Source organism: Chiloscyllium punctatum, chromosome 27 (genome assembly GCF_047496795.1).
Source record: "Chiloscyllium punctatum isolate Juve2018m chromosome 27, sChiPun1.3, whole genome shotgun sequence".
Taxonomy (NCBI): Eukaryota; Metazoa; Chordata; class Chondrichthyes; order Orectolobiformes; family Hemiscylliidae; genus Chiloscyllium; species Chiloscyllium punctatum.
In genome coordinates, this window is record NC_092765.1 from 26,556,212 (window position 1) to 26,583,021 (window position 26,810).

A 26,810-nucleotide genomic window follows, 5' to 3' on the forward strand; every position below is an offset into this window, starting at 1 on the left:
AACAAAAATCTGGAATATAAAGCTGAGCTAACAATAATAACTATTGTCAATTGTTGGAAAAAATCCATCTAGTTCTCTAAATGGGGTTAATTTTTTATTCAGAGGGTGGTACATGTATGGAATGTGCTGCCAGAGAAGTGGTGGAGGCAGGTACAATTACAACATTCAAAAGGCATCCGGATTGGTATATGAATAGGAAGGGTTCAGAGGGAATTGGGCGAAATACTGACAAATGGCACTCAGTCAGGTTAGGATGTCTTGTCAGTGCAGACAAGTTGGACCGAAAGGTCTGTTTCTGTGCTGTATGACTCTATGTCCTTGAAGGAAGAAGTTCTGCTTTCCTTAGCTGAGCTGGGCCACATGTGACTCCACATTCACATCAATGTGGTTGACACTTTACTGCTGCCTGGGTGATTAGGAATGTACAATAGATGCTGGCATAGTAAGTGGTACTCACATGCTATGAACAAATTTTTTAAAATAAGAGTAACTGAGCTGCTGACTATCCAAAAAACTGTCCAGCATCTATATGGTCAGGAATATGATGGAATACTCTGTACTTGCCTGGACAATTGCTGCTGCAACGACATTTTAAGTTTGGCAGTATCCTGGACAAAGCAACCTGCTCAACTGGCATCTATACACCATTTTCAATTTCAGTACATTTACCATTGAAGCACAGTGACAGCAGTGTATATTTATCTATTCACTAAGACTCCCTTGACAGCATCTTGACAGCCAGGGCTGAAAATGTGTTGCTGGAAAAGCGCAGCAGGTCAGGCAGCATCCAAGGAGCAGGAGAATCGACGTTTCGGGCATGAGCCCTTCTTCAGGAATGCTGCCTGACCTGCTGCGCTTTTCCAGCAACACATTTTCAGCTCTGATCTCCAGCATCTGCAGTCCTGACTTCCTCTTGACAGCCAGGAACCATTGTCACTGTTAGAAGGACAACAGCAGTTAATGGGAACACCATCAACTGCAAATTCCCCTCCAAACCACACATCAACCTGACTTGGAATTTTATCAGCACTCCTTCACTGTCATTGGAACAAGGTCCCGCGGAACTCCCCTCTTCCATGTGTCAGAGGTGTATGTTCACCATGTGGCTATCAGTGGTTAAGAGGGAAGCTCACCACCAACTTCCTAAGGACAATTAACTGGAGACAAAAAATAGTGGCCCAGCCAGTGACAATCACATAATGTGAAAAAAATTTAAAAACATGTTTTAATTGACAGGCTAAGGAAGCAACATTATTAATTTCACCAAAATATAGCAGGGGGGTCCAATGCAACTATCATAGGGATATGAAGTTTGAGGATAGGTCAACATCAATGATAAAGCAAACTGAATAAATTATCTCACTTTGTTGAACTTTGCCTCAATGTGTCACTTGTTGCTTTACCACACCTGAGGATAGAATTCAGAAGGGAAAGCTTCTGATCAAAATCCACTATCCTCTCCCTTGTAAAGAACAGATGTGATCCAAATAATGGTCCAGATATTCCAATGGCCAAACAATTGTTAGAGTACCATGGAATGGAGTTGTGCATCAGGACCATAAGGAATCCCTCTGAAAGCGTCCATTAAAGTCAGAGTTCAGACTCACCTAAACTTAATTGTTCACCAAGAAAGATTAAAGGATTTAAAGCATGCTCTAATACCTCGATAACTATTGAACTGAAATCTCCAACTTATTACTGATCCCCCTTCTCCAATCTGCTACATCACCTTGGATCTCTTATACCTCCAGATCCTTAACAGCCAACTCCTGCCGAGAACCCTCCTGATCCAACCTAATTCAACTGACTCCCACACAACCTTGCCAGAAACTTATCTTCGCCGTGACGCTGCCACCATCAGCCGGTCTGGACCTGACAAACCTCCTCCGGCTGCCCTGATTTCCTGCCTCCGAATGGATACCTTATCGCACCTGTCAGACCTGAACTTACCCACTTGGTACCCACCCATGTGGCACACTACATCCCTCACCCACCTGGCATCCTACACTCCTCACCCACCTGGTGCCCTATGCCCTTTACCCACCTGGTGCCTGACATCCCTCACCCACCTGGTGCCTGACGCTCCTCACCCACATAGTGCCCTACACCCCTCACCCACCTGATGCCCTACACCCCTCACCCACCTGGTGCCCTACACCCCTCACCCACCTGGTGCCCTACACCCCTCACCCACCTGTTGCCTACAACCCTTCACCCACCTGGTGTCTGACACCCCTCACCCACCTGATGCCATACACCCCTCACCCACCTGATGCCCTACACCCTTCACCTACTCAGTGACAGCTATGTATACTATCTATTCACCAAGACTCCCTTGACAGCACTTTGCCAGCCAGGAACCACTATCACTGTTAGAAGGACAACAGCAGCAGATCCAGAGAACACCATCAACTGCAAATTCCCCTCCAAACCACACATCACCCTGACTTGGAACTCTATCAGCATTGCTTCACTGTCATTGGAACAAGTTCCTGGAACTTCTTTCTTGCATGTGCCCTATATCCCTCAGCCAGCCGGCACCCTAGCCTTTTCACCTAACTGACATGCTAACTCCACTCTTACTATCCATAGTTAGTCTTTCCCAGGCGCTGTCAGAGTGCCTGGCTGTACTGTGGGATGTGTAAGTCACAGAATACAGCACACGGCCTACTGCAAAATGGGTTGTGGCTTCCATGAAGCTTTTCTTCACTGCAGCATTTGTTGAATCTTAGACAGACTCATAACAAGAGACTCCTGACCAGCATCTCCAGCACAAAGAGCTTTGAAAGGTAAGTGGATAATTTTTAATCTGATCAAGATTGGAAATAGACTACAAGTATGTTTTGAACTTCTAAACAAAGACCACTTTGCTAAGGAAAGGCACAGAATAGAGCAGAAGCAACGTTTAACCTCATCGAATCCCTGCAACGTGGAAGCAGGCCATTTAGACCATACAGTCACATCGACCCTCAAAAGAGCATCCCATCCACATCCACTCCGTAACCCAATTTCTGTAACCCTGCATTTCCTATGCCTCATCCACCAAGCCTCCATATTTTTGGGCTGTGGAAGGAACCCACAGCAAACCCATGGAGACACAGGGAGAATGTGTAAACTCCACACAGACAGTTGCTGGAATTGAACCTGAGCCACTGGCCCTGTGAGGCAACAATGTTAGCCACTGTGCCACCCTGTGAGGCACAGGGAGCTTGAATGGAATTACACATTCTGCAAAGCATTCAGAAACAGGCAAGACGGCCCAGTTTTGTGAGCAGGACAAGGCTATTGCATTTTTGAACTCAGTGAGAGAGAATTTGCAACCTCTCTGGGAAGCAGCAGTCCATTGCTCTCTCACTATTTTCCTGCCACTCCTCTCAGCTAAGTTGAAAACCCACTAAAAGTCTTTGTTGCTGCATGGTTGGAATTCCTGAAAAGGTTTTCCTTGGAATCTGCCCCACCATGTGAAGCAGAGGGAAATCACTCAGCCACAGCTGTTCCAGGAAGTCCTCCCCAGTGACCTTTCTTGTATGTGCAGAATAGCTGCAGAATCAGAACAACTTACAGGAAAATCAATAATGTATTTCTTTTTCATAAATTTAGTTATTACTTTGCCAAAAAAATTTTATAACTCTGGTAAGTTTTCTTTTTCTTGTTTTGTTTTTATTGTGTGTGTCTCTGCGGTGCATGTATTTAAAAGTCGAAAAGTGTAGCACAGGAAAAAGCACAGCCTGTCAGGCTTATGCCCGAGTTGACACTTCAGGCATAAGCCCTTATGCCCAAACATTGCTTCTGCTCCTCGGACTGACTCTCCAACATCTGCAATCCTCAGTTTCTTCTAGCATGTATTTAAAACACTGGTATATGTGTGTTTGCATGATCCAAACTTTCACTAATCTTTGCATTGTTGTTTGAGTAATTTTGTTTTATATAAAAGACCAGTTATTTGTTGTTGATTGAAGTAATCTGGTGGACTTGTTCTTAAAACTGAACCTGACACAGTCTGAGGTCTTTATAATTAGCCATACAACTAAACTGATTAAAGTTAATATATTTTTATGACCAGTGGACGAGTGGGACTATAATCAGAAACAATAACCCCTCCAAATTCAATCGTAGCTCTCTGAACATTGTAACAACAACTAATGATGGATTTCAATCAATTTCATGGAAAATCTGATGATATTTGAATCTGAAAGAATGATTGCTTGTTTCTGAGGATGAATTCATACAGCATACAATGGCACTTAGAGCCACTCATCATGGCAACACAAGATTTAAACCCTTTTAGTGTAGTCTTGCTAAAGCTGCTAATTAAATTTCAGTTAAAAATCACACAACACCAGTTTATAATCCAATGGGCTTATTTGAAAGCACAAACTTTAGGAGCACTCCAAAAACTAGTGCTTCCAAATAAACCCGTTGGACAATAACCTAGTGTTGTATAATTTTTAACTTGGCACACCCCAGTCCAACACTGGCACCTCCGCATTTTAACTGAATTTAAGACAGTAACAGTGCAAATGTAGCTACTTCTGGGGATTTAAAAAACATTGTGGGATATAGGTATCACTGGCAAGGCCATTATTAATTGCCCATCCATAATTGCCCTTGGGTAAATGGTGTTGAGTTGTTTTCTTAACATCTGCAGTCCAAAGGGCAGCACAGTAGCTCAGTGGTTAGCACTGCTGCCTCACAGCTTTAGCTCAATGGTTTCATGGTTAGATTAGCTTTGAATTCAAGATTTATCTGCTGTGGCAAGATTTGAACTCATACTCCCAGAGCATTAGTCTTGGGTCTCTGTATTATTAGCCCAATGACAATACCCCTATACCATTGCCTCACTTAGTATGAAAGATTTGCACTTTACATTGTGTCTTGCACAACCTCAGAATATTCCAAAATAATTTTCTATCATTAAATACTTATGGCTTTGAGATATGGTCATTAATGCAATATAGGATATGCAATAGTCAATTTGTGTAAAGCAAAGTCAAACATACAATAACAAGATCTGGATGTAGATTTGCTCGCTGACGTTTTGTCACCATGAGAATCAATAGCCAGAACTTTTCCTCAGGGGTCATAGTTTTAAGATAATAGGAGAAAGGTATAGAGAAGATGTTAGAGGTAGGTTCTTTACGCAGAGAGTTATGGAATGCATTGCCAGTGGTTGTGGTGGAAGCAGAGTCATCAGGGATATTTAAGCAACTGCTGGATATGCACATGGAGAGCAGTGAGTTGAGGGGTGCGTAGGTTAAGTTATTATATTTTACATTAGGATTAAACCTCGGCACAAGATCAAGGGCCTAAGGGCCTGTTCTGTGCTGTACTTTTCTATGTTCTATGTTCATACTAGGTAACATCTTCAGTGAGCCTCTGGACGAAGTACTGCTGCTGATTCCTGCTTTCTAGTTATATGTTTGGGTTTCTTTGGGTTGGTGATGTCACTTTCTGTGGTGATGTCCTTTCCTGTTCTTTTCCTCCGGGGTGGTAAATTGGGTCCAAGTCAATGTGTTTGTTGATAGAGTTCCGGTTGGAATGCCATGCTTCTAGAAATTCTCGTGCGTGTCTCTGTTTGCTTCATCCGGAGGCTCACTGAAGATGTTACCTAGTATGGTGACGAAACATCTGAAAATGAACCTTCCAGCTCAGCGAGCAAACTTACATCCAGAACCTCAACCTGAGCTCCAAATCTTCTCAAAACTCACTAGTAATAATATCATTGCAATGACTATTTGATAAATTATTATTACTAAAAAAATGTGGTTTCTAACATGGCAAAATAACGCATAACTTTTAAATTTGATTTGTATTTCGATATTAAGAAGTGAAGGACATAGTTCTAGTGTTATTTTTGAGTTATGTGAGTTTTGTAGGTTTGTGTGGAAGTTTTAAAAAAAAATCCATCCATGAGGTGAATAGTTCAGTCCATCAGAAACAAAGATAGAACCAAGCAAATAAAATGGGCAATTGCCAGGCAACAACGTGTTTCATAACACAGAAAGACAGAACCAACCTGAAGGTCAGGTAGTTTGTCATTTTTAGTCAGAGTGAAATGTTGCTTTTAGTTTCACAGTCTCCAAAATGTAGGAGCTTAGGGAAAATCTAATGGGGTTAAGAGAAAAATATCCAGAAATAGAAAATTTCTGGAAGCTGGTGATATGAAAAACCTTATCTGTTTGCCTGAAAGTGTTGTGAAGCCAGTAAGAAGAAATCTCTAGGAAATCATTGCAATCAGGTCAACTGAACAAGGGACTTTAAATTGCTGACAGGGTGATCTTTCACTGAGGTTTGAGTATCTGTAAAGTTGTTGAGGGTAAAAGTATTGAATTTCTATTTCTGTTATTTGTAATAAGGCTGTTTCAAATAGCTCTTGATATTATAGTTAACTTTTCTTTCTTTTTATGTCGAATAAACCTTGATATTCTTCTAATAAAACTTCATTGACAGCATCCTTTGAGAATTTCCAGTGACTAACCATCACAGCAACAAATAACAAAATTAAAAGTTACAATCTATCAGGCCAGGTTTCACTCTGGAATCTGATTTGCGATCATCGTCTGCAACCATAACATAATGATCAGGTCATTTACTTTAATGATGTTGGTGCAGAGACAGATAATGACCAGGACATCAGATTAACTTTGCTCTTAGAACAGTACAATAGAAGCTGACTGTGTCTTAGAGCGAAGATGGAACCTTGGGTTATCTTCTCTTCCCGAGAGGCAGCTTGAGTGACTGTGCAGCATTCCCACTAAGCTACATTGGAGTGCCAGTGTGAATTATATGCTCAGGGTTTTGGACTGAGACTTGAACAGACAGGCTTCTGAGCCGGATGTAAAGGCACGGTCACTGACCCAGTGCTATGATATAAAAACATCTTCAGGAATGAAAGAGAGAGAGAGAGAGAGTGATGCTACAAATGCAAATCTGCATTGAGAGTGTATCTGCTCACATCAGTAATCTTCAGAAAATTAATGCTGGTGCAAAAGATACATATTATTGATTTGAGTTCAAACAGGTTGCAAATAGTTGTTGTGCAGTTGAACCAGGTAGGATTGTTGGAGTGAGTGCTGAAGTGAGTCACATTATTCATAACAATGTGACTATTAAATGGTGCCAAACGCTAAAATTCCAAACACCTTCAGTAGTGGGCGGCACGGTGGCACAGTGGTTAGCACTGCTGCCTCACAGCGCCAGAGACCCGGGTTCAACTCCTGCCTCAGGCAACTGACTGTGTGGAGTTTGCACGTTCTCCCCGTGTCTGCGTGGGTTTCCTCCCACAGTCCAAAGATGTGCAGGTCAGGTGAATTGACCATCCTAAATTGCCTGTAGTGTAGGTAAGGGGTAGATGTAGGGGTATGGGTGGGTTGCGCTTCGGCAGGGCGGTGTGGACTTGTTGGGCCGAAGGGCCTGTTTCCACACTGTAAGTAATCTAAATTTTGCTATGCTTTTGTGAGATTCTGCAATTTCTCCTGAGCTCTAGTACTTCCATTCATAACCAGTCAATCACCGTCCCTGTGTTGCTGCCCATCAGAGGATCCTCTTGACAGCAAATGGGGAAATAAAAATCATTAGAATTCCAAACCGACCTCATAAATCAAACTATCCAGTATTCCATGTAAAACTCCCGTGCATTCCCTTTCTGCCATGTTTATCGCGTGCTTTGACCTGCTTCTGAGTTTCTGCAATGTTATCTAATGACTCCAGCTATTTTGGTAGCAGACAGCTGATGCTCAGTGAGAGAGACTCCAGAGGATCTTGTGGATGATGTAGAAAGTTCTTGTCCTCAATATGGGTGGCAGCAAGCAAGAGCACTGGCAGCGAAGCAGTGGTGGAAGGACAGATACTGTCACGCTGAGAGAGAACAGCAGAGTCCCACATTCTCCACTGAACCACTGTCACACTCCAAGGCAGCACCTCAGTGATCCGACTGATCTGCTGTGAGATCCTACAATCCCGTTAGAGCACTGATATATGCAGAAATAATGACAGCAGTCAGAACTTGCAGGGTAACAAGCTGAGCTTGTATGACTTCAGTCTGAGCTTCTACTGCAGCTCTCAGACAGTGGGCGGCTTCAGCTTGTGCTGCAGTGAAAGCTATTACATTAATCCCCAAACCCTGCATCATAGTTGGGTCTGGAGCCAATGGAGTTGGTCGCTGTTCTCATGATGGGAAGGGTGGGCTCCAAGCTCTGCATCAAACCATGAACTAGGTGTTGGACACTTGGATGCTCCTTGATAGTAATTGCAACCTTTTTGGCATGCCCATCAATGCATCAGACATTGTTGAGTGCTTACCCATCAGTCTACTATCTTTCTATGATGGCTTGACACACACTAACCAATTTCATACCAGATCTGGTACCCCAAACAGAAATTCTATTTATTTGAAGACAGGTTAAAGAATGCTCAGTGAGTTGGTTCAGTTTTAAAGTGGAGGTACTATTATCACGAGAAAAGAGTTATAATTCCTACACTGGTCACGTGTTCTACATCCTGGTTGCTTGCTAGTTAGCACATTCTCTCTTCAAATGCTATCACAACAAAGCTCACCCCATCAAAGTCTTCATGCAAGCCCGCTGCCACTTTAATGCAATGGCATCCTCCAGTGTTTATATCCTGACAACAAGCCACCCACATCTTGTGCAAATTCTATCTCTAAGCTCTCCCATAGAGTATAGGCCTTGCCAGTATCTACAGCAATTGTTGCAAGTGTGACAGTGTGTAAAGTATTTCCTTTACCTGCGCCTTCTTCTTCCTCCATTTTTTGTTCCTGCACTGCTGTCAGCTGGGTTACAGTTCAGGTGTATTATCACAAGGAAAAGTATAAAAAGGTTGCAGGGAGAGGAGGCGTGGATAAGTAAGTGTATGTTTAAACTATCTACAGCTTATAGAACATAGAACATAGAAAAGTACAGCAAAGAACAGGCCCTTAGGCCCACAATGTTGTGCTGAGAATTAACCCTAATGTAAAATATAATAACTTAACCCATGCATCCCTCAACTCACTGCTATCCATGTGCATATCCAGCAGTCGCTTAAATCTCCCTAATGACTCTGCTTCCACCACCGCCGCTGGCAACGCATTCCATGCATTCACAACTGTCTGAGTAAAGAACCTACCTCTGATGTCCCCTCTATACCTTTCCTTTCATATCTTAAAACTATGACCCTTCGTACCAGTCAATCCTGCCCTGGGGAAAAGTCTCTAATTATTGGCCCTATCTATTCCTCTCATTATCTTGTATACCTCGATCAGGTCTCCTCTCTTCCTCCTTCTCTCCAGAGAGAAAAGTCCGAGCTTATTCAACCTTTCTTCATAAGGCAAGCCCTCCAGTCCAGGCAGCATCCTGGTAAACCTTCATTGCACCCTCTCCAAAGCCTCTGTATCTTTCCTATAGTAGGGTGACCAGAACTGAACACAATGTAAATGAAGTAGGGATAAGAGGAGATTGGGATGTGAGAGGGGAAATCAGATATGATCAGAATGTCACTTTAATTGGTTTTAGCTTTGCTGCTGGCCATGACCTGAGTCATGGCCATCCCAATGGTGGAGAGCATTGTCTCCTCTATCAGGGTGAGGACATGAGGTCATGTCAGCTGTCTGCTGTTGAGGTGCTATAGTCTACACTTGTGTACCACTTTGGCCTGTGAGAAGAGGAGGAGAGTGTGCTTGGGTGAGTAGTATGGAGAATGTGCCTGATTTGATTGAATTGCTGTCAATATGTGCAGTTAAGTCTGAAGTGATTTATGGATGTGATATATGAATTACAGTTGTTGGTGATTGGATTGGGTGGGTGAAGGGGATAGTCGAATCAGTGATGTGTGAGAGCAGTAGTTCCATTGGTAAGATATGACCTTTGAAGATGAACTTGATCAACCTTGTGAGGTCATTGGACTTCTTATGGCACTGTAACCATGTCCTCCAGTTACACACTGACCATGATGGTTATCTGCTTTTGCTGCCTTTGTGCTTTCAGTCCCAAAGGCCTCCTCTTACCCATAGATAGAGGATCTCTCTCTCCTCTTCAATGCCTCCTGCTCTGTCTCCAAGTGCTGTGTCGGAGACCTTGGAGCCCATTCTCAATGTTACAGTGCCACACTTGTGCCTTTCCTAGGTCAATTTTTGACAAAGCTGCATCAGTCAAAGCACACCTGCCATGTGGCTTTAAGCCCTGCATGATAACTTTACCTCATGCTAGCCTGCCACAATTTAGTGCCCTCTCTTTAGGCGCATAACTATTCAATAGCACATACAGTGCTGATTGTGCATGAAAATGTGTAAGTGAACTGGTAGCATAAAGTTTGCATGCTGCTTGCATTGGAAGGCTGAGTCAGCAGTCTGTCACACACTGCACCTTTTTTGCATGCTGGCCAACTTTTGCACCCACAAAATCTAGTTTCTGATTTGTGGTTTATATTTATAATTTCAAGTGATTATAGCCTTATTTTAGCCCCAGAGCGATCCGACATTTACACAAAAAAATTGAAGTTTTCAGGATTTACACTGAAATTTCCTCAAGAATTAGAATTAACATTAGGTTTATTGCCAAATTTAATTATGTAAGGAGAAGATTAATTTACTTACCTATCTGCTCAAGACAGAGTTCAGATTGGAATCCCATCATAGAGAGGTGGAAATTCTTCTAAGGCACTTGGCTTTTTCTGCATAATAGTCATTCCAAAAGTAAGTCATAACATGATATACTTTAAAACATTTCCTCTAATGTGCTTTCTAAATGGAAGCAGTATTTTAGTCATCTATTGAAATAAATATCTCATTTTGCTTGCACAGGCAAGGCGTCAAGAGTTGCAACTGTAGCTAGATGAATTCATCAGAACCTGTTTGTTTACTGCAGGCATTCAGAATAAGTGTCTTTGCTCACCTGTTAGAAATGAAAGTCAAGGAATGTTGATGTAGAGATGAAAGAAAGCACAGGGAGTTTTCCCACTTACAGTTAAAGTCTGGTGGTGAATGAGTTTCATGGTATTATTTCCACCATTATTTCCAACCTCCTGTTTGTCACCTCATTAATTGTGCGATGAGATGTTGGGCATGTTGTTCAGTGAATCTTATGGCAAGTGAGATTAAAGTTCTCACCACTTCTGCAATCTTCCATTTTCCACATCTCTGGCTTTCTATTTAAATCCCAGCAGGACTCCACTTTCAACCCTGCAAGCCAGGACAGAGAGCTGCTGCTCACCACTGAACTCTCACCAGGTGTCACAGAAGAAAGCCAAGCCCTGCTCTCCCCTTCCTGGAGGATTGTGAGACAAGAAAAGGTCTTTCCTTTTTCCAGCAGAGCACAGAAAGAGGCCCACACCACCAAACAGCTTGGGAAGAGATAGCAGCTTGGCTCAGTGCCTTGTGTTTGAAGCAGCGCTCTAAGAAGGTCAATAACATTCTGTGCTTCACTAAGGTAAGCAGCACCATCTTTCCTCTGCTGCCTCTTAGTCTCTGAGCCACCATTCATTTTAAATCTACCACTTCATGTGCATCGTTTCTTTCAGTCACTTGTGGGATGTGAGCATCATTGACTGGTCAGCATTTATTGCCTGTCCCTAGTTACCCTTGAAGAGGTGGTGATTGTGAGCTGCCTTCTTGAATTGCTGCTGTCCACCTGCTAAGGGTTAATTCACAATGCCATTAGAGAGGGACTTCTCAGACTTTGACTGAGCAACACTGAAAGAACACTGATATATTTCCAAGTTAGCAGTGGGAGTGGCTTGGAAGGAAATTTGCAGTTGGTGGTGTTCCAATTTATCTGCTGCCCTTGTCCTTCTAGTTGGAAGTGGTCAAGGGTTTGGAAGGTGCTGTCTAAGGAGCTTTGGTGAATTTCACCAAGGTACATCGATTACACCCCTCAGCATCGTAATCATCATGTTCACACAACAATTCTCACCCACCCTCATCCTCCCAAACTGCTAACTCTTCCTATCTCATGCCCTATCTTCTACTCACTTCAATGGGGAGACCTCACCACCTTTACTGATCATGAAAATTCATTCACTGCTCTTGAATCCACTTGCATAATCCTCAAAACTTTTATCTCATTGTAGGAAACACTGGCCCACAACTGAACAAGGAGAGGAGTTGGGGATGGGAAGTGTGTTCTGCTGATGGTTGATGGACATACGTCTCCTGACTCCCTATGATGAGAAGATGGTGGAGTTACCTGAGGAAGAAAATTACCATTCTTTTGCTGAGGAGAAGGCATTGGTGAGCAACCAAACCAATGCTATGCTTTTCCACCATTACCACCAGAGCTCCCTCATTCTGACTCTGCACAAGCTTTTCTATCCTGTCCAGTTAATTTCTTGTCTTCCCTTAGGCAGGCACTAATGGTACCCAGGAAATGTCCGTAAGGAATACACCTTCACTATAGACTCCTAGCTCCACTTCCACATCAGATGACGAAGCCACTGAACATGCTGAGGATGCATTGGCAAGGCATTTACCTGCACCCTACAACAGCTCAGAGGCTTTTATTTTGGTAGGTATTCTATCTAGTACAGATTATTATGATTACATCACGGATAGGTTTCCACAGCCAGTGGGGAGGTAACAACTGTAGTCTCTGACACTCAGAGGAAGCCAAAGACCAGGCACATGCTCAGCCCCAGACAGACGATGTGCCCATGTCCTCATCAATAAGTGACTTACTCCATTGTTCTCAATCCTGAGGTCTTGAATATTCTCAATATTATAGTGATTCTGACATGTGACAGCCTGACTGTCTTTGCATTAGGGTTGGGAGCTGCCATGGACACCTGGATCCCACGTAATGCTTGGTGACTGTCAGATATGGGCTCTGACCTGCACTCTATCATCCAAGTGATGGTATCAATGGTAAGGAGATGAGGCATCTATAAGGATGTAGAGAGTATTACAGACCAGGCCAGAGCCCCTCAAAACATTTCAAGAAAGTAGCCCAGGCCCTAACTTTGCTAATTGTTTTAAGCAAGGGTAATGCCACTGGTCAAACCATTTAATTTTAATCAATTTATTTGCAAGATTACCAAATGAAACACACATAAAAGAGAAGAGAATACAGAATAACCTAACCTATCTGAAAACCCAACAGATTATTCCAACGTAATGATGCTGTTCCAAATCCTTGCAACACTCCCCATAAACACCCCTTGGCACAAAAGGTAAAATCGAACACAGGGTCTTATAGGAGAGATCTCATGCGAGAGAGTACCAGCCTGAGTCTGCTTCTTGGGTCCAGCAGCTTCTACAAAACTACTGCTAACACCTAAACCAAAATCAGTGGAAAGCTGGGAGAACTGGCCACTCCCCTTTCATTGTACAAGTTGTTCTTTTCCAAAGACTTGAAAGCCTGTTTCCTGAGGCAGTATCTGTTATCTATAATCAAACTGGCCCTGAAGCCCTTCAATGTAGACTTTTTGAGTTTGTGTCTTTTATGACCTCCTGAAAAAAAACCAAGGGCAACATCACCTTAAAGGGGCAGATCTGTCACACTTCTGTTCTTAAAAAAATGAATTATCAATATTCAAAGACAGCTTCATTTTAAAATTTCTTAATCTTAAATTGTTAGTGCATCACAACAAAAAGTTCTTTGCCTCTGAAACGTTCAAGAGATGTAGAGGAAATGATTGCAAAGATGTCTCTGGATAAGAGCAAAAGTAACAGGGTAGTTGTTATGGGGTCTTGAACTTTCCAAATATTGACTGGAAACATGATAGTCGAGTACCTTAGTGTCAGTTTTTGTCCAATGTGTGCAGGAGGTTTTCCTGACACAGTGTGTAGATTGGCCAACAAGAGGCGAGGCCACATTGGCTTTGGTACTGAGTAATGAACCAGGCCAAGTGTTACATTTGGAGGTAGGTGAGCACTCTGATGATACTGACCACAGTTTGGTTAGTTTTACTTTAGTAATGGAAAGGAATAGATATATACCACGAGGCAAGAGTTATAGCTGGGGAAAAGGCAATTATGATGCAATTAGACAAAATTTAGGATGCATAAGATGGGAAAGAAACTGCTGGAGATGGACACAGTTGAAAGTTGGAACTTGTTCCAGGAACAGTGACTGTGCGTCCTTGATAAGTATGTACCTATCAGGCAGGGAGGAAGTTATCGCGTGCGGGAACCGTGGTTTACCAAAGAACATCTTGTTAAGCGGAAGAAGAAGGCTTAAGTACAGATGAGACATGAAGGCTCAGTTGGGGTGCTTGAGAGTTACAAGTTAGCCAGGAACAACCTAAAGAGAGAGCTAAGAGCCAGGAGGGGAAATAAGAAGTCTTTGGCAGGCAGGATCAAGAAAGGAATAATTTGATCAGGGAAAGTCAACACGGTTTTGTGAGGGGAAGTCGTGCCTCACAAATCTTATTGAGTTCTTTGAGAAGGTGAAGGAACAGGTGGATTAGGGTAAAGTGGTTGAGGTGGTGTATATGAATTTTAGTGAAGGGTTTGATAAGCTTCCCTAAGGAAGGCGATTGCAGAAAGTACAGAGGCATGGAATTGAGGGTGATTTAGTGGTTTGAATCAGAAATTGGCAAGCTGAAAAAGATCCAGGGTGGTGGTTGATGGGAAATGTTCATCCTGGTGTCAGTTACCAGTGGTGTACCACAAGTACCTGTTCTGGGACCACACATGTTTTCATTTTTATAAATGACCTGGATGAGGGCTTAGAAGGATGGGTTAGTAAATTTGCGGATGACACGAAGACTGATGGAGTTGTGGATAGTGATGAAGAATGTTGCAGGTTACAGAGGGACATAGATAAGCTGCAGAGCTGGGCTGAGAGGTGGCAAATGGAGTTTAATGTGGAAAAGTGTGAGGTGATTCACTTTGGAAGGACTAACAGGAATGCAGAGTACTGGTCTAATGATAAGATTCTTGGTAGATTCTTATCTACAGATAAGCAGGGAGATCTGATTGTCCCTGAAAGTTGCCACCCAGATTGTTAGGGTTGTTAAGAAGGTGATAGGGCATGTTAGCTTTTATTGGTAGAGGGATTGAGTTTTGGGATCATGAGATCAAACTGCAGCTGTACAAAACTCTGCTGCAACTGAATTTGCATTATTGCATATAGTTCTGGTCACTGCATTATAGGTAGGATGTGGAAGTAATGGAAAGGGCTCAGAGGAGATTTACCAGGATGTTGCCTGGTATGGGGGGAAGGTCTTATGAGGAAAGGCTGAGGGAGAAGGCTGTTTTTGTTAGAGAGAAGAAGATTGAGAGGTGACATAATGGAGACATACAAGATGATCAGAGGATTAGATAGGGTGGACAGTGAGAGCCTTTTTCCTCGGATGGTGATGGCGAGCATGAAGGAACCTAGCTTTAAATTGAGGGGTGATAGATATAGGATAGATATCAAAGGTAGATTCTTAACACACGCACAATGTTCAAATTGAATAGCTACAACAACAAGCTCCATCTAAACAGTCTGGTAATTTTGTCCTTAATTTTCTCCACAAACTTCAGTGGGGTATGATCAGTGTGTACGATTGTCTCAAATATGTTACTGGGAACATAAGCATTGAAATGTTGGAACACCAACACCAAGGTCAAAATCTCTTTCTCAACCATTGAATATTTTTGCTGATAAATGTTCAGTTCCCTGGAGAAATACATGATAGGCCTTTCTATCTTCTCATCATCTTCTTGCAAGAGCACAGCACCGACACCCACATCACTTTGTCGATCGCCACTTTGAATGTTTTTGCATAATTAGGTGTAACTAATACTGGAACAGCAGTTAGCACAGCTTTCAGGCTGTCAAGTGCCTTCTGACAGTCTGCTGTCCACTGGAACTTCTTGGCCTTTCTTTAGCAATTCAGTGAGTGGAGCAGCCACCCTGCTAAACTTTGGTATGAATTTTTGATCAAATCCATTCAATTCCAGGAATCGTAGTACTGCTCTTTTTTGGCAATGGTGTGGAAAACTCCTCAATTACCTTTGCTTTAGCATCCCGTGGGGCCATTCGGCCATGTCCAAAAACATGGCCCAGGAATGTGACTTGGGTTTGGCAAATTCACTTCTAGCTCGGTTTATCAACAAGTCTGCCTTCTGAAGTTGATTGAACAAATCTGATAAATATTGCAAATGTTCCTTTCATGTGAGACTAAAAACCACCAGGTTATCTACACAGTTGGTAATCTGGCAGTGAACTTATTGACTAGTCTCTCGAATGTGGCTAGCAGAGTTTTCATACCAAATGGCATAACGTTAAATTGATACATTCTCTTTGCCATTACAAAAGCTCTTTCTGACAAAGATACCTGCCTGTATCCTCTGAGCAAGTCCAACTTAGAAATATATGTTGCTTGTTCTGCCTTTTCAACACCGTCTTCCAAACACAAAATCGGATATACATTAGTCTTTGTAGTGGCATTGACTTTGCAATAGTCCACACATAACTGTTGTGTACCATCTGGTTTTGGCACCATGACAATGGGTGAGATCCAATCACTGTAACTCACTTCGGTTATGTCATTTTGGAGCATGCGCTCTATCTCCTTTTGAACCTGTACCAACTTTAGAGGGTTATGCTAATAAGGATACTGCTTAATCAGAACAGCATCTTCTATCTCTACATCATGCATAATTGGGTTAGTACTTCCCAGTTTATTTCCAAATATCTCCCTTGCGATAGCAATAATTCTTTCAGGTCATTTCAATTTTTCTCTGGAAGGTAACTCAATTATTTATCCCAATTTTTGGCAACTTCCTCATTGTCCAATTTGATTTGAGGAATGTCCAATTCAGAATCCTCTGAGCTTGGTTCTTCCTTCTGTGCTGTAATCATTAACACCTTCGCCTCTTGCTTTCCTTCACTATCAAAACACCTTTTGAGCATTTTTACATGACACACACTGTGAGATTTCTTCCTGTCTGGTGTCCTTATCAAATCAAATGGGTGGCACAGCACCAGGGTCCCAGGTTCGAATCCAGCCTTGGGTGACCATTTGTGTGGCGTTTGCACATTCTCCCTGTGTCTGCATGGGTTTCCTCCGGGTGCTCTGGTTTCTTCCCACGGTCCAAAGATGTGCAGGTCACGTGAATTGGCCATGCTAAATTGCCCATAGTGTTAGGTGCATTAGTCAAAAGGAATGGGTCTGGCTGGGTTACTCTTCAGAGGGTTGGTGTGGACTTGTTGGGCCGAAGGGCCTGTTTCTACACTGTAGGGAATCTAATCTAGTTCACCTCACTCAATTTCCTTTCAACTTGATAAGGTCAACTAAGCCTTGCTTTCAAAGATTCACATATCACTGGAAGTAACACTAACACCTTATCTCCAATAGCAAAATTGCAAGTTTTTGATTTCTTGTCTGCTTCCTGTTTCATTGTATGCTGTGATTCTTTTAAATGCTGTCTAGCCAACTCCCCCACTCTAATTAATTGTTCCTGAAAATTTGACAAATAGTCCAAATATTGTGACTTACCAATTTCTCCTTAATCAATTCCCCTCACTTCGTGCCCAAAAACTAATTCAAGTGGACTGAATTTGGTCAATTCATTTAGTGCATCTCTGATTGCTAAAAGTACAACTGAGTTCCTTGTCCCAATCATCTGGATAGTGTTGACAATAAGGCCTCAACATGGTCTTTAATGTCTGGTGCCCCCTTTCTAGCATTCCCTGTGATTCCGGATGGTATGCAGTAGATTTGAATTGTTTTATTCCTAAACTGTCAACAACCTCCATAATTAAGTTTGATGTGAAGATTGTCTCAATCTGATTGTATTCTGGATAGTCCATCCCCAGTGAAAAATTTGAGCAATTCCTCTACAATCCTTTTAGCTGTGACATTGCGTAATGGAACGGCCTCTGGAAAACTAGTGGACACATCCATTGTTGTTAACAAATACTGATTCCTACTTTTTGCTTTAGTAGGGAGTCCTACGCAATCAATTAAGACTCTTGTAAAAGGTTCCTCAAATAGATACAAATGTTTTATATAGATATAAAGATTTTAATAGATATAAAGGTTTTATTACTGCCTGTGGTTTTGTAATTACCTGACATGTATGACATGTCTGGTAAAATTCAATTATATCCTTGTGTAGTTCAGGCCAGTAAAAATGTTTTTGTATTTTAGCTCGAGTTTTTCTCACTACCTCGAGGTATCTCAGGAGCCACTTGCAACATCTCCTTTCTATCGCCAACTGCCAATGTTCAGGGATACATTCAGATTTTTTTTCTGTGTTTGCCTTTTGATATAATTGCTTTAAATTTTCATCTTTCTGCTGTAACTCAGTTAATTTGTCTGAGCTAAAGATGTCTGCTGTGTCATCTGACTGCTCCTGCCTTGAGTCAACTATATTAAAGGGCATAGGGTTAGGGTGAGAGGGGAAAGATATAAAAGAGACCTAAGGGGCAACATTTTTACACAGAGGATGGTATGTGTATGGAATGAGCTGCCAAAGGAAGTGGTGGAGGCTGGTATAATTGCAACATTTAAGAGGCATTTGGATGGGTATATGAGTAGGAAGGGTTTGGAGGGATATGGGCCGGGTGATGGCAGATGGGACTAGATTGGGTTGGGATATCTGGTCGGCATGGACAGGTTAGACCAAAGGTTCTGTTTCCATGCTGTACATCTCCATGACTCTATGATCAAACAGGGTCTCTGCTAATTCTGCTTCTACTTTCTTACTCGGACTCTTTGGTCTCTCCTGTTTCAACTGGTGACTTTGTGACCTCATTACCACAGTCAGGAAAACTCCCAAAATATATGTCTTACAATAGTTCGGTTGCCTGAGTTTCCACTTGTTTTTCAACCACAGTAAGCAGCACTCCTACTGGTGAATCAGTTATATCATTAGCAAGGACAAATTGTATTCCTGGAGCTGAGAGTTTGTCTGCTACCCCTGCCATGACTTCTCCACTCTTCACTGGACACTCTAACCTCACTGACCAAACTGAGCCCTTCTTGTCTCACTGTGAATTCCTCTTACTAGCACTTTTTCTGGCAATAGTCCTTCAGTAGTACATATCTCCTTATCTTCCAGCATCACAGATTGAGAAGATTCTGTATCTCCTAATATTGTAACCTGTTTACCTGCTCCTTATATGGTTTAAGAAGGACTGGCACTTCCTCCTTAAACAATGTCTGACCAGGTTGTACAGTCTGATGCAGCTTTCTAGCCTCCACTGTGCTTTCTGTTACCACTCCAACAAAATTCACTATCTTATCCTGTTTTCCTATATCTGGCTTCCCAACGCTTTTCCTAACCCACCAACATTGTGATCTCATGTGACCTACTTTAGTGCAGTGTAAACACCAGAGCATTGAACTTCTCGCTCCCCTTCAATGGTTTCCTTTTTACCCTGTGGTAACTTATCCTTACAATCTCCACCAAGACCTACCTTTCGCTTCCCACGTGAGAATTTCTCTTTTCCCCAATCTCTATCCCTCGCGGATTGAAATTGAATTTGGAAGGTAAACTTTGATTTATGGCCCAACTCTTCATCATCAGCCATTTCAGTTGCTAATTTTGCCGCTTTAACTCTCTGCTCTTCCCCATGAGTTCTCACCACTTCAGGAAGTGAATTTTTGAACTCCTCCAAAATAATTGTCCCTCTAAGAGTGCCATAGGTTTGCTCTATTTTTAATGCCCTTGTCCACCTGTCAAAATTACTTTGTTTGATCCTTTCAAAGTCAGCGTAGGTTTGAACAGGGTTCCTCCTTACATTCCTGAAACGTCTGTAGGCTTCAGGCACAAGCTCATATTGCATTTAAGATGGCTTCCTTCACCTCCTCATACTCCCCAGATACCTCCTCTGATAGCGATGCAAATACCTCACTAGCCCTACATACAAGCTTTGTTTGGATTAATAAAATCCACATTGCCATCTGGCCACTGCATTTGTTTAACCACATTTCCAAATGAGATGAAAAAGGCTTCAACATCCTTCTCATCAAATTTAGGGAATTTAAACAGTTTCTCACCAGGCATTTGACTACCATGGATTTGGTCATCCTCACGCTCTTCCCCATCTAGTTTACCTTCAGCCTTCATCTCCATCCTTTTCAGCTGACTTGCCTATCCAACTGCCAATTTCTGAAGTTCAAGCTCCCTCTCTTTCTCCCTTTCCTCTCTCTCTTTTTTCTCTCTTCCCTCTTTCTCTCCTCTCTTTCTCTCCTCCCTCTTTTTTTTTCTTTTTGTTCTACTAAAACAGTTCATTCTTTTTCTCTTTCTCCTGCTTTTAATTGTAATTCCAACTGTTTCATTTCTGTTGCCCTTTCCTTGTATTTTGTCTCTAACTCAAGCTGCTTCATTTTCAATTGAATTTTAGCATTCTCTAAAGATTCTGACGGTGTTTCCAGCAAATGCAAATGCTGAGCTATTGCTGTCATTAAGTCTCTTTCCCTCATGGAATGAGGCAGCTCCAACCCCAGTTTGTCTGCTAATCCCAACAGCTTGGCCTTAAACACCTTTTGCAATACACCTAAGGTCACTTCTTCCACACCCAAAAAACTCTGGGTGACTGAAAGAGCTATTGCTATCCCAAGCACTGTTTAAACTAACCGAAATCAACATCCAGAACAAAAAACACTCACACCTATCACTCTCTGCCTTTGAATCAAACAACGCTAATCCATAATTGGAACTACAGAACAAATCCAGCAACAAACCTGTTATCAGCCAGGCCAGACCCCCTCAAAACATTTCACGAAAGTAGCCCAGACCCTCACTTTGCTAGTTGTTTTAAGTTGGTGTAACACAGATAGTCGAGGAGAAATGCTGCAGGTAAAGCCACAAAACAGAATTTCATTTACAAGATTCCCGAATGAAACACAAATGAAAGAGAACAGAATACAAAATAACTTAACCTATCTGAAAACCCAACAGATTATCCCAATTTAATGATGCTGTTCCAAATCCTTGCAATACTCCCCATAAAAATCTCCTTGGCACAAAAGGTAAAATCGAACACAGGGTCTTACAGGAGAGATGTCATGAGAGAGAGTAACAGCCTGGACCTGCTTCTTGGGTCTAGCAGCTTCTATAACACCCAAACCTAACCAGAGTAAAGCCGAGCTGGGAGACCTGGACACTCCCCTTTCATTGTACATGTACTTTTTTTAACCAAACACTTGAAAGCCTGAGGCAGTAGGTGTTGCCTGAGGCAGTAGGTGTTAGCTACAATCAAACTGACCCTTAAACCCTTCAACTTAGACTTTTTGGAGTCTTTGTCTTTTACACCCTTGCTGAAAAAAAACCCAAGGAAATCATCACCTTGTTAAAGGAGCACTTCTGTCATAAGACTTACAAATAGGCATCCCAGAAGCCTCTTCTCAGGGTGCTTCTGAGGTGGCCTGCCCTACCATCTTGCCCCATCTGTGATCCCAAAGCCTTCAGCAGTGCAAACTGAGGAGCATGGGACTGAATTGGAGCAGGGGACTTTCAGCAGGTCTGGGCCCTTTAGTCTGGCCCTTTATTTACACATAACACTCCTTGACTCCAGCACTGCCTCATTCTGAGACAGCTCTCAGAGTGAACAATATCTCTGATATTCCACTTTTCATCTGTCAGCCAGAGCTCCCTGACTGGACCAGATTAATAGCCCCAAATGGGGAACTCATATTCCTGAGGTCCAGCTAGCCAACCTCATTACAATCACTACAGGTACAACTGCCCGAATCGTTTGAGTCAACCAAGCCACCAGACCACTGGTTCCCTCCATCCCTGCTGCTAAAGCCAGATCTGTAGCAGGATGTCATAGGTGGGAAAGGTATACATAAACAAACAGAAGGCACTTAATTAGCAGATAATGCTACATCATTGTAAATAACCAATCACTTCTGTAAATACACTTTAACTTGCAAAGTTAAAATGTCTGCTGTTGGTTTATTTGCAATAAGACCTGATCACACACAAGTGAGAGATGAACAGTATTTTCATATATCCCAAGGTTATAAGCAGGTTCAGTCACCAAGCACAGCTAATCTCCCACTAGCAACCGAGTCTTTGATGGCAGATAGACTTAGCCATCAAGGATCCTGAAACCTTAACTCTGCAACTGCTGCTAATGCAATACAGTGTAATGTGAACAACACCAAGGCTAAAGGCAATGTCCTGGGGTCTGGTCTGTACAGGTTGTTCTACACTTAAACCTTATGGATGATGTCTTCATACATCTGTGTAGGCAAGGGTTGTTCCTGCATAACAGTTTTTGAAGGGAGTGCAGTGAAATTCAAGGCTGGGAGTTGTTCAATGGACAGCTCACATATCCACTATCCCTCAATGCAGCATCCACTGAGGAACACTGTACAAAGCTCCGCCTATTTCACATTACAAGCATTTCAAAGCAATGTTACTGTCTCTGTGCACTCTGAAGCATTGTAGTGTTCCAGGCGAAGAATGGGTCAAATCATAACAGTAAGAATATAAATTTAAATAGGTCAGAGAAATATTAATCACTTTACAGCCTTCTGACTCAACATAAAATGAAACAATTGAATGTAATCTCTGCAGCAATATCCTTTCCTTTAGCTTGTATTTTTCAGCTTTTCTGTCTTAATGTTTTTCTCATGTTTTTGCTCTCTAAAGGTAACTGGTCATAATTCTGCCATTCACATCTCCTCTGGACACATCTCATGTCTCTTTATTTGTCCTAATACAATTTCCTTTGGCTCCATCTCAGAACTCTTTTGACTCTTAACGTCTCCTTTTTTTTTTGTCCGATCATAGATAATCCCTTCTGTTCTTTTGCAATATCCTCCATCCGATCAATTAAAAACCTATTATATTTCTAAATTTTCCCAGTTGTAATGAAAGCTTATTGAGGACTCTTGAGGTGATGTGGTAGTGTCTCTTCCTCAGAGCTGGAAGGCTGGGTCCAAGTCACACCTGCTCCAGAGGTGTGTCATTAAGATCTAAACAGATTGAATAAAAATATCTGAAAGGTCATTGATCTGAAATGTTAACTCCCACTTGCAAATGTTGCCAGATTTGTTGAGTCATTTCTGTTTATATCAAAGGAAAGTGAGACTGACATCAGGAAGTTTTACAGACAGAGATATGGAATAGAAATATCGAAATAAAAATAGACCACTGAGCTGCCTGAGGAGGTTCCATTATTGAATTTAATCATGGCTGACCTGTAATTCAATCCAATTTACCTCTCTTTGTTCAATATCTCTGGATCCTGTTACTTAATAAAGATTTATCTCAATTCAGTGCACTCAGCATCCATAACCTTTCAGGAGAATGAGTTCGAGGTTTCACTAGCTTTTACGTGAAAAAGTGATTTCTGATTTGAATGGATTTCAGAGGAGGTGACCAGGGAAACCCATTGGAATCCTTTAAGATTGAGGCTAATGGAGAAACTGTGGATTATTTCTGGATGGATAAACTTTCTTATGTACATCTCTCTTGTGGTCTACTCTAACGAATAGCATTATGGTCTGTCAATGCAATTAACCCATGCAATTTGAGTCATTGCATTCGGAGTTCAACAGGTACTTAATGCAAACAGTATATGTCTTCCTTGCTTAGTGTGAAGTACATGTATTTTCCCGACACATGGGAAAATCAAAAACAAACTGTTTGAGGTATTTATAAACACATTAGAAAGGAATAATGGTCACCACAAGAGAAGAAGCTCAACAGTATTGGCTTGTTGGAAATAGCACTTCATCAGAGATTGGAACACAGCAGGCAAATAACTTGATGTAAAACAATCAAATTCAGCAAAATCTTGAATCTCTCCACTATGAACGTTAAACTATTTCGGAACATAAACCAACAGGTGAAACAGCTTCTCATTGTTTTTCTAATAAAGCAGATGGGAACTACATGAATACTCACCTTCAGTTTGTATCCAGTAATATTGCACACAGTGAGTCAAGACTAGGAGGATGAATCTAATTTGCAGCATGATGTAAAATTGGAAAGCTCATCCAGCTTAATCTTCCCAAACCTCAACAAAAATGAAGATGTCATTTCCCAAGGTAATAAAGAAACTGTGAATGATAGATCTGAAGCAAAAAACAGAAATTGCTGGAGAAATTCAGCAGATCTGGCAGCATCTGTGGGGAAAAGAAAACAGAATTAATGTTTAGAGTCTGGTGACTCTCCATCAGAAGAACAGCTGGGAATAAGTGGCAGTTATACTGAAACTGATGTTGGGGGTGGGGGTAGGGGAGAGATGCGTGGATAAGTGGAGACAGAGCCCAGAGAGTGAGAGATATGAAAGAGGTAGATAAACTAGGAGATTATGAATAGCAGGCAAGAACAGAAGAGAAGCTGAATAAGAGACAATAGGGTATGAGTAGGAGAAAATGGGTGAGTGTTACTGAAATCAACCCATATCAAATAATATGATAATGATCTTAGGTGCATGTTGGAATGGTTGACTGTGCTAAAAAAAACATTAAATAACAGGGCTGTGTGTGGGGTGGGTAAAAACATGGAACAATGGAATCAAGTTCGAAAGTTATTGCTGAATCCTAGAGGTTGCAGGGTCCCTAAGTGGAAAGTGAGATTTTTTATTTTAGATTCCCTACAGTGTGGAAACAGGCCCTTTGGCCCAACAAGTCCACACCAACTCTCCAAAGTGCAGCCCACCCTGACTAGTGCACCTATCACTGTGGGCAATTTAGCATGGCCAATTCACCTCACCTGCACATCTTTGGAATGTAGGAGGAAACCCATACAGACACAGGGAGAATGTGCAAACGCAACAGACAGTTGCCTGAAGCAGGAATTGAACCCAGGTCCCGGGAGGCAGCAGTGCTGACCACTAAGCTGACTAGATATCCCAATCTAATCTATTCCCACCTGCCAGCACCTGGCACATATCCCTCCAAACCCTTCCTATTCATGTACCCATCCAAATGCTTTTTAAATGTTGCAATTGTACCTCTCTCCACCACTTCCTCTGGCAGCTCATTCCATACATGTACCACCCTCTGTGTGAAAAGGTTGCCCCTTCGGTCTCCTTTATATTTTTCCCCTCTCACCCTAAACCTATGCCCTCTAGTTCTGGACTCCCCCAACCCAGGGAAAAGACCTTGTCTATTTACTCTATCCATGCCCCTCATGATTTTACAAACATCTAAAAGGTCACCCCTCAGCCTCCAGTGCTCTAGGGAAAACAGCCCCAGCCTGTTCAACCTCTCCCTATGGGTCAAATCCTTCAACACTGGCAACACCCTCGTAAATCTTTTCTGAACCCTTTCAAGTTTCACAATATCCTTCCGATAGGAAGGAGACCAGAATTGCATGCCATACTCTAAAAGTGGTCTAACCAATGTCCTGTACAGCTGCAACATGACCTCCCAACTTCTGTACTCAATTCTCTGACCAATAAAGAAAAGCATAACAAATGCCTTCTTTACTATCCTATCTACCTGTGACTCCACTTTCAAGGAGCTATGAACCTGCACTCCAAGGTCTCTTTGTTCAGCAACACTCCCTTGGACCTTACCATTAAGTGTATAAGTCCTGCTAAGATTTGCTTTCCCAAAATGCAGCACCTCGCATTTATCTAAATGAAACAGCATCTGTCACTCCTCACCCCATTGGTCCATCTGATCAAGATCCTGTTGTAATCTGAGGTAACCTCCTTTGCTGTCCACTACACCTCCAAATTTGGTGTCATCTGCAAACTTACTAACTGTACCTCTTATGCTCACATCCAAATCATTTATGTAAATGATAAAAAGTAGAGGACCCAACACTGATTCTTGTGACACACCACTGGTCACAGGCCTCCAGTCTGAAAAGCAACCCTCCACCACCACCCTCTGTCTTCTACCTTTTAGTCAGTTCTGTATCCAAATGGCTAGTTTTACCTGTATTCCATGAGATTGAACCTTGCTAACCAGTTTTCCATAGGGCACCTGGTTGAATGCCTTACTGAAGTCCATATAACATCATGTCTGCTGCTCCACCCACATCAATTCTCTTTGTTACTTCTTCAAAAAACTCAATCAAGTTTGTGAGACATGATTTCAGATGCACAGTGCCATGTTGACTATCCCTAATCAGTCCTTGCCTTTCCAAATACATGTACATCCATTCCCTCAGAATTCCCTCCAACAACTTGCCCACCACTGATGTTAGGCTCACCGGTCTATAGTTCCCTAACTTGTCCTTAACACCTTTCTTAAACAGTGGAACCACGTTAGCCAACCTCCAGTCTTCCGGCACCTTATCTGTGACTATCGATGATACAAATATCTCAGCAAGAGGCCCAGCAATCACTTCTCTAGCTTCCCACAGAGTTCAAGACTACACCTGTTCAGGTCCTGGGGATTTATCCACTTTTATGCATTCCAAGACATCCAGCACTTCCTCCTCTGTAATATGGACATTTTCCAAGATGTCACCATCTATTTCCTTAGATTCTGCATCTTCCATGACCCTTTCCACAGTAAATACTGATGCAAAATATTTGTTTTGTTTCTCCCCTATCTCCCGCAGCTCCACACAAAGGCCGCCTTGCTGATCTTTGAGGGACCCTATTCTCTCCCTAGTTACCCTTTTGTATTTGTATTAGTAAAAGCCCTTTGGATTCTCCTTAACTTTATTTACCAAAGTTATCTCATGTCCCCTTTTTACCCTCCTGATTTCCTTCTTAAGAATACTCCTACTGCCTTCATACTCTTCTAAGGATTCATTTGATCTATCATGTCTACACCTGACATATGTTTCCTTGTTTTTCTAAACCAAACCCTCAATTTCCTTAGTCATCCAGCATTCTCTATACCTATCAGTCTTTGCTTTCACCCTAACAGGAAGATACTTTCACTGGACTCTCATTCTGTCATCCCTGAAAGCTTCCCATTTTCTAGTCATTTACTTGCCAACATCTGCCCCC

The 26,810-nt window shown here is 42.1% G+C and overlaps 1 long non-coding RNA gene across 1 annotated transcript in view; it reads left to right on the forward strand.

Moving 5' to 3' along the window:
• Positions 1–3,551: 3,551 nt before the first annotated feature.
• Positions 3,552–26,810, forward strand: part of LOC140453290 (uncharacterized) — a 36,355-nt gene continuing 13,096 nt past the window's right edge. Inside the window, exons 1-4 of the long non-coding RNA XR_011952337.1 lie at positions 3,552–3,633; positions 11,158–11,423; positions 12,064–12,223; positions 12,336–12,497. This is a non-coding gene — a long non-coding RNA (uncharacterized lncRNA). The remainder of the gene's footprint in view (positions 3,634–11,157; positions 11,424–12,063; positions 12,224–12,335; positions 12,498–26,810) is intronic.